The 6,406-nt window shown below is 35.9% G+C and overlaps 1 long non-coding RNA gene across 1 annotated transcript; it reads left to right on the top strand.

The window, feature by feature from the left end:
- Window positions 1-1,385: 1,385 nt before the first annotated feature.
- Window positions 1,386-2,038, top strand: LOC131232777 (uncharacterized). Its single transcript, XR_009164932.1, has 3 exons — window positions 1,386-1,538; window positions 1,621-1,903; window positions 1,990-2,038. It is a non-coding gene; the product is annotated as an uncharacterized LOC131232777 (long non-coding RNA).
- The last annotated feature ends 4,368 nt before the right edge of the window (window positions 2,039-6,406 follow it).

Here is a 6,406-nt window from a genome sequence, read left to right as displayed (position 1 = left end):
ATCCAATTAATTTCCAAGTGCCTGAGTATCAAGCATGATGTTGCCAGAGTATCATATAACTCCAAATTGAACCGGTTTGTTTTCTATCTTGAGGCTAAAAATATTAAAAATCTGCTAGTATCCACCAATGGGATTGAACTCACCTGGCGACATGTGGAGAGATTTGGCTGCACATGCCGTCTGAGGCATCCATGCAGATTATAGCGGATTTTCAGTGCAGAAGGTGAGTCCCACTCTCGCACTGTGGTGTGGCCAATATTTACTGGACATGCCTAATTTTTTTGGCGAGGGCATCACTCCAGGAAATATGGTTTTTATCGGCAAAATTTTTACTGTCGAAAATAATTTTTGTAGGTAAAGAAGTCTTCTCTACCTACAAATTACAATGGCGGGATCGCTATTTTAACCTACGAAATGTCTTTACCTACGAAAATTTTCGTAGTTAAAGGGTAATTTGTTACCTACGAAAGTTTGCGTAGGCAAAGCGTGTTTAGAGATTTTTACTTTTACCTACGAAATTAGATTTCGTAGGTAAAACCCAGTTTTGAATTTTTAAAAAATACAAAAAAAAAAATGAAGAGTTAACTTTTACTTACAAAATTACATTTCATAGGTAAACGCCGTCTTTACCTACGAAAATTTTCATAGATAAATGGTGTTTTGAATTTTTCAAAAGACATAAAATCAAAAAGTTTACTTTTACCTAAAGGCCGTCTTTACCTACAAAAATATTCGTAGGTAAATGGTGTTTTGAATTTTAAAAAATGATAAGTCTACTTTTACAAATCCATTTTTACCTACGAAACGTTTTGTAGGAAAAGAGTGTTTTGGCCATCTTTACCTACGAAAGTTTTCATAGGTAAAGGGTATTCTGACTTTTTCACCACATATTATCGAGTGCCATTAACAGTTTTACCTACAACACTTTTCATAGGTAAAAATATTTCACAATGCGTTTACCTACAAAAATAAAAGTCTCTTTTTTTTTCAACCTCCTTGCACAAAATTCCTAATATACACCTGTTACAATATATTCTTCCTGATATACACCTGTTATATAATATATTTCATCATATTCACATTCATATCCATCTAAACCCAAACTACGTAAATCCATCCAAACATAAAATACATTCATTCAAACAATCTTATGGAAAAAAAATAAATGAAAAGAGAGAGAACATATGAGAGGTGATCTTTATCTCCTTTGATGAATTTAAGCTGCATGTGCCCTACCCGACTTCATATAAGGAGAAGTTATATGGGTCTTGGAATAATGTTAGTGACAAATCCACCTTGTCTATTAATATTATCATATTGTGTTAGGACATGACTCTAAAAATGAAATAAATTCAAATCTCAAATAATCTATACTATAAAAGATGATCAAGAAGCGGTTCAAGGAGTACCGCTCCTTGTTACATAAGCGGTACAAGCGGTGCATGAGCCATGAGGAGGGCGCACTGTCTGCACCACCGCACGTGACCCGTAATGACTGGCAGATACTCTGCGATAGATTTTCGTCTGATTCTTTTCAGGTAATATTTACATATTTACGATATCTTAAGGTAACAATTAAATTCGCAATTAATAACAATGTATTATGAATAATGTGTTCAGAAGAGGAGCAAAATAAATTCTGATAATAGGAGAAAGTTAGAAGTGAACCACGTAGCTGGTTCAAAGTCATTTGTACAAATTTGTCACGACATGATAAGAAACTACTAGTAATTATTAAGTTGATATATTCTTTCCATGCATTTATATTAACTCTATTGTCATTTTGATTGCGCAATGAGATTCCGTCACTGGCCAGGAGCCCGGACCAGTAGACCTCTATAGAGGGACTCACTGTCGGCAGGCGACAGGATCTTGGGTACATCCTAGAGCCGGCGAGATTTAGGTAAAAATTCTTACATTGTAAAATTTAATTGCATTAAATTATAATAATGTCATTATTTAGAGAAAATTCATATGTTTTCATTACAGGCAGTGATGGACACCTTACGCAGTCAGCCCACTCCCAATGGTACTCAGCCAGAGATCCTGAGTGAGGTGCTTGGCACCCGTTCTGGATATGTCGTGGGCTTGGCCATTGTGTCAAGCTCATGGCACCCGCTAAAGCTGCCTCCAGCCGATCCATCGTCGTTGGCAAGAGCACCACCCGCCGAGCTGATGTCGCAGAGAGAGAGGTTCGGCAGCTACGGGTCGTCGTCCATGACATCAGAGAGCAGCTGGAGAGGAAGAGTGAGCAGATGGAGGAGCAGGAGAGGAGGATGGAGGAGCTGACGAGGCAGAGGAAGGAGTAGGAGAGGAGGAGGATGGAGGAGCAGGCGAGGCAGAGGGAGGAGCAGGAGAGGAGGATGGAGGAGATGCGGGTGGAGCATGAGCGACGAATGACGGAGATGTTTCAGACTCTCGCTGCACGCTTACCCATCGATGCCCAACCACTTCTGCCTTCATCTTTGTGATTTTTTGTATTTTATTTATGATGTTAAACTTATATGTATTTATGGTGATGTAGTTTATGTTTGGATAAATGTAATTTATGTTTGGATGGATTTACATACTTTGGATTTAAATGGATGTGAATGTGAATATGATGAAATATATTACATAACAGGTGTATACCAGGAAGAATATGATGAAGTATATTGTAACAGGTGTATATTAGATGTATATCAGGAATTTTGTGCTGGAATATTGAAAAAAGAAGACACTCTTACCTATGAAACTTTTCGTAGGTAAAAGTCTCAACCACATTTTTTACCTATGAATATTTTCGTAGGTACAAGTCTCATCCATGTTTTTACCTACGAAAATATTCGTAAGTAAAAGTTCTGTAAATATTTTTAGTTACGGAAATATACGTAGGAATATGTTTTGTAAATATTTTTACCTACGAAAATATTCGTTAGTAAATGTTTTGTAAATATTTTTACCTACGAAACAATTCGTAGGTAAACGTTTTGTATATAGTTTTACCGACAAAAATATTCGTAGGTATATGTTTTGTAACTATTTTTACATGAAAGTTTTGTAAATAGTTTTAGCTACGAATATTCGCAGGTATATGTTTTGTAAATATTTTTCCCTACACAAATATTTGGAAGTAAAATAGTTTTAGCTACGAATATTCGCAAGTATATGTTTTGTAAATATTTTTCCCTACAAAAATATTTGGAAGGAAAAGTCTTGTAACTTGTTTAGCTACGAAAATATTCGTAGGTAAAAGTCTTGTAAAAGTTTTATAAGCTACGAATAAATTCGTGGGGAAAAGTCTTGTAATACTTTTTAGCTACGACAATATTCGTAGGTAAACGTTCTGTAAATATTTTTATTATGAAAATATTCGTAGGTAAAAGTTTTGTAATAATGAATTTGTAAATATTTTTAAAATATTTGAGTGTATTTTTAGCTACGAAAACATTCGTAGATAAAAAGGTTTCTCAATACTTTTAGCTACGAAAAGAATTCGTCGCCAAAAATCTTTTAGTTGGTATAAGATTTCCCCCTCGGTCTTTTAGCAACGAATTTACCAACAAAATTTTCGTTGGTAAAATACTGGAGAAAGGGCCCACAAAATATATGGCTTGGATCTTAATCCAACACGTGTGCCACTTAGGCAAGTGTGGAATGTGACTCAAGTTGGAATATCTGACCTAAGACTTGGTTGGACAATCCTAACCGTGAACGAATCTTTCTTGGTAAATATGGACTCTAATGTTTGTTTTTCATCGTGTAGTTTTGAAAGGTTACAAGCGTCCAAATAGCAAGGAATTTGTAATCTAGCTAATGAGTTGTTGGGCTAATGGATGAGCGGCTTAGATCTCATTCATGCATGCCACCTGGGCAACAATGACATACATGAAATGGTAGTTAGCATGCAAGAATCAAGATTGCTTATATATAGCACATGCAGGGAGCTTAATGTAGAAGGTGGCATATGCAACATTTATATTATATTGACACATTGATTCCAACTAGCGCAAAGGGACAATTCCCTCCATGCGTAGATCCAAACTCCTCATATGATTATTATTTTTAACAAAAAATATTATGTTATTATATATGATCTTGACATATAAGGTTTTTATTTTATGCTAACTGGACACTTGTGTATGTGAAAAGAAGGTGACATCTTAAAGATCACTTGGGATGTTCGTAAGGGATCGTTTGGATGCTTGTAATTAGAATACTCTAGAATCCAAATCGCAGAGCAAATAGATTCAATGTGAATTGAAATATCCTCTGTTGTGTTTGGATGCCTGTAATTAGAATATACTAGAATTTAAAATTCGTGTTCGAATACCTATAAATGAAATGCATTGAGTAAACCGCTTTAATACTCCAAATAAATACATGTGACATTTGACATAATAATTATAATAAGTTCATCGAAATATGTACTTGTTCTTAAAAAATTTAAAAATAAAAATAAAAAGATTTAAACCTCCAGTGGGCCATAAAAATAAACCCATGGTTTTCGGCATTTGCATTCGATTCTCAACCTTTTGAGAGGAATCCAAATTACATTATTTCGCTACATTCCATTTCACATTAATTCTAATTATAATTATTTATCATCAATCAAACAAATCTTTTTACCCATGTGCACCATTTGTCACCAATTACAACCATTTATCATCAACTAAACAATCCTTAATGTACAAGTTTTTTTTTATCAGTTTATGTATATGTTTATCCACAACATCCATTTCTTTTCTCATATCATTTTAAGTAATGAGCCCAAAAATGAGGCAAATCCAACATTTAAGTGGACCACACCACATATAACTCTTATATTTAATGCTCTATGCATTTAATGCAACCCTAGCTTACTATTTAGTGTGGTCCACTCGAACATTAGATCTTTCTTTAAATGCATAAAGAATTAAATACAAGAGTCATATGTAGTGTGGTCCATCTTAGCACTGGATCTATCACATTTTGGGCTCATACCTTAAAATGATATATTAAAAATAAAAAAATAAAAAAAGATCAACGCCCACCATAAATATTTAAAGCAATAATAAATATTTAAAATAGTTTAGTTAATTAAAATAGGAAAAAGTTATCCCTTCTCTATGGGCACCATCATAATGTGTACATTAGATCCACCCCATCCATGAGGTAGCTTGTCAATGTTGCATCATGAAGTTTTAAAAATTATCCATGTGAAACTCAGATGAGCCACACCACATGAAACAATTGGAAGAGACACCCAACCCATAAAACCTTCAAAACTTTTTTAGTCGGGACCATATGTATGCCGTCCAGTCCATTTATAAAATGCATCCCACTAAGACGAAGGGACACACCAAAAATCACACCATTCCAAAAATAAAATGAGCCACACCATGTGAACTTAAAGGATTTAGGCATAACTTTCTAACTTCCTGTCTTGTCTAACGAGGGTGATTTTTGGGCTCGAGAGTGAACTTGAGACATCACACCTAACTAATGGAGTAGATTTCATGTATACGTAACGATGGACCCCATGAAGGTTAAAACTATGGGATTGGGGCCCATTAAAATGCATGCAACAGCCAAACTACATATGAACGTTCGCAATGGATCTTTGCCATCGTAGAAGGTCCTGAATTTCAAACTCACGCGCCTTTGAGCTTTGTTTTAACAATAAAACACGCTAAAGAAAAGGTTGACCAGGTGAGTTGACCTGGTTTCGGAGTCTGAGTCACTCTCGTGATTTGCACGAGTCGACTCGAAACGAGTCATTCACTCGTGAGGTCGGCCAGCGGTCTTTCAACTCACTTCGAATGTGGAATTGCAGCATTTCCATTATTTACGTACATGCCTCTTCATCTGCCAACGTGTCATACACGTATGCTATCCAATACGTCCATTACGAGGGCCCCAATGTTGAGATTCCCATGCATAATAATCAGACCGGTCTATACATTATTTGGATCACAATGTATGAAAAAAAAAAATTAGATCATTGCCAACCTACGCTTAACAGGAGAAGAATTTCTCAGGCTAAGGCATCTTGCAATGGCCCACCTAATGTACGGTTTGGATCTAATCTGTGTTCTTTTAGCACATGTGGAAGCATGTATGGAGCTGAGCTACATAAGCGCATGGGAATAGCAAGTTCCTTTATTTACAAGATTTTCCTATCAATGCTTTCGGTCCCCAACGTTGAAATTTTTATTTTTATTTTTAACGCGGAGAACGCTTTTGCATTAATCACGCTTAAATTGTTGGGTGGAGCCCACATGATGACCATACGCGAATGAGACGGCCATCTATTCACAACAAATGATGGGCCTTTGCGGTATTTGCGGTTCGCTGCTTTTTTTTTATTGGTCCGCTGCAATGTTTGAGGTCCGCTGCTGTGCCGACATATGATGGGGACTTTGCAGCTGCCCAAATGGATAATCTG

This window comes from Magnolia sinica, chromosome 18 (assembly GCF_029962835.1).
Source record: "Magnolia sinica isolate HGM2019 chromosome 18, MsV1, whole genome shotgun sequence".
Classification (NCBI taxonomy): Eukaryota; Viridiplantae; Streptophyta; class Magnoliopsida; order Magnoliales; family Magnoliaceae; genus Magnolia; species Magnolia sinica.
The sequence above is the reverse complement of the archived record's forward strand: the minus strand, read 5'-3'. Positions and strand labels throughout refer to the sequence as shown.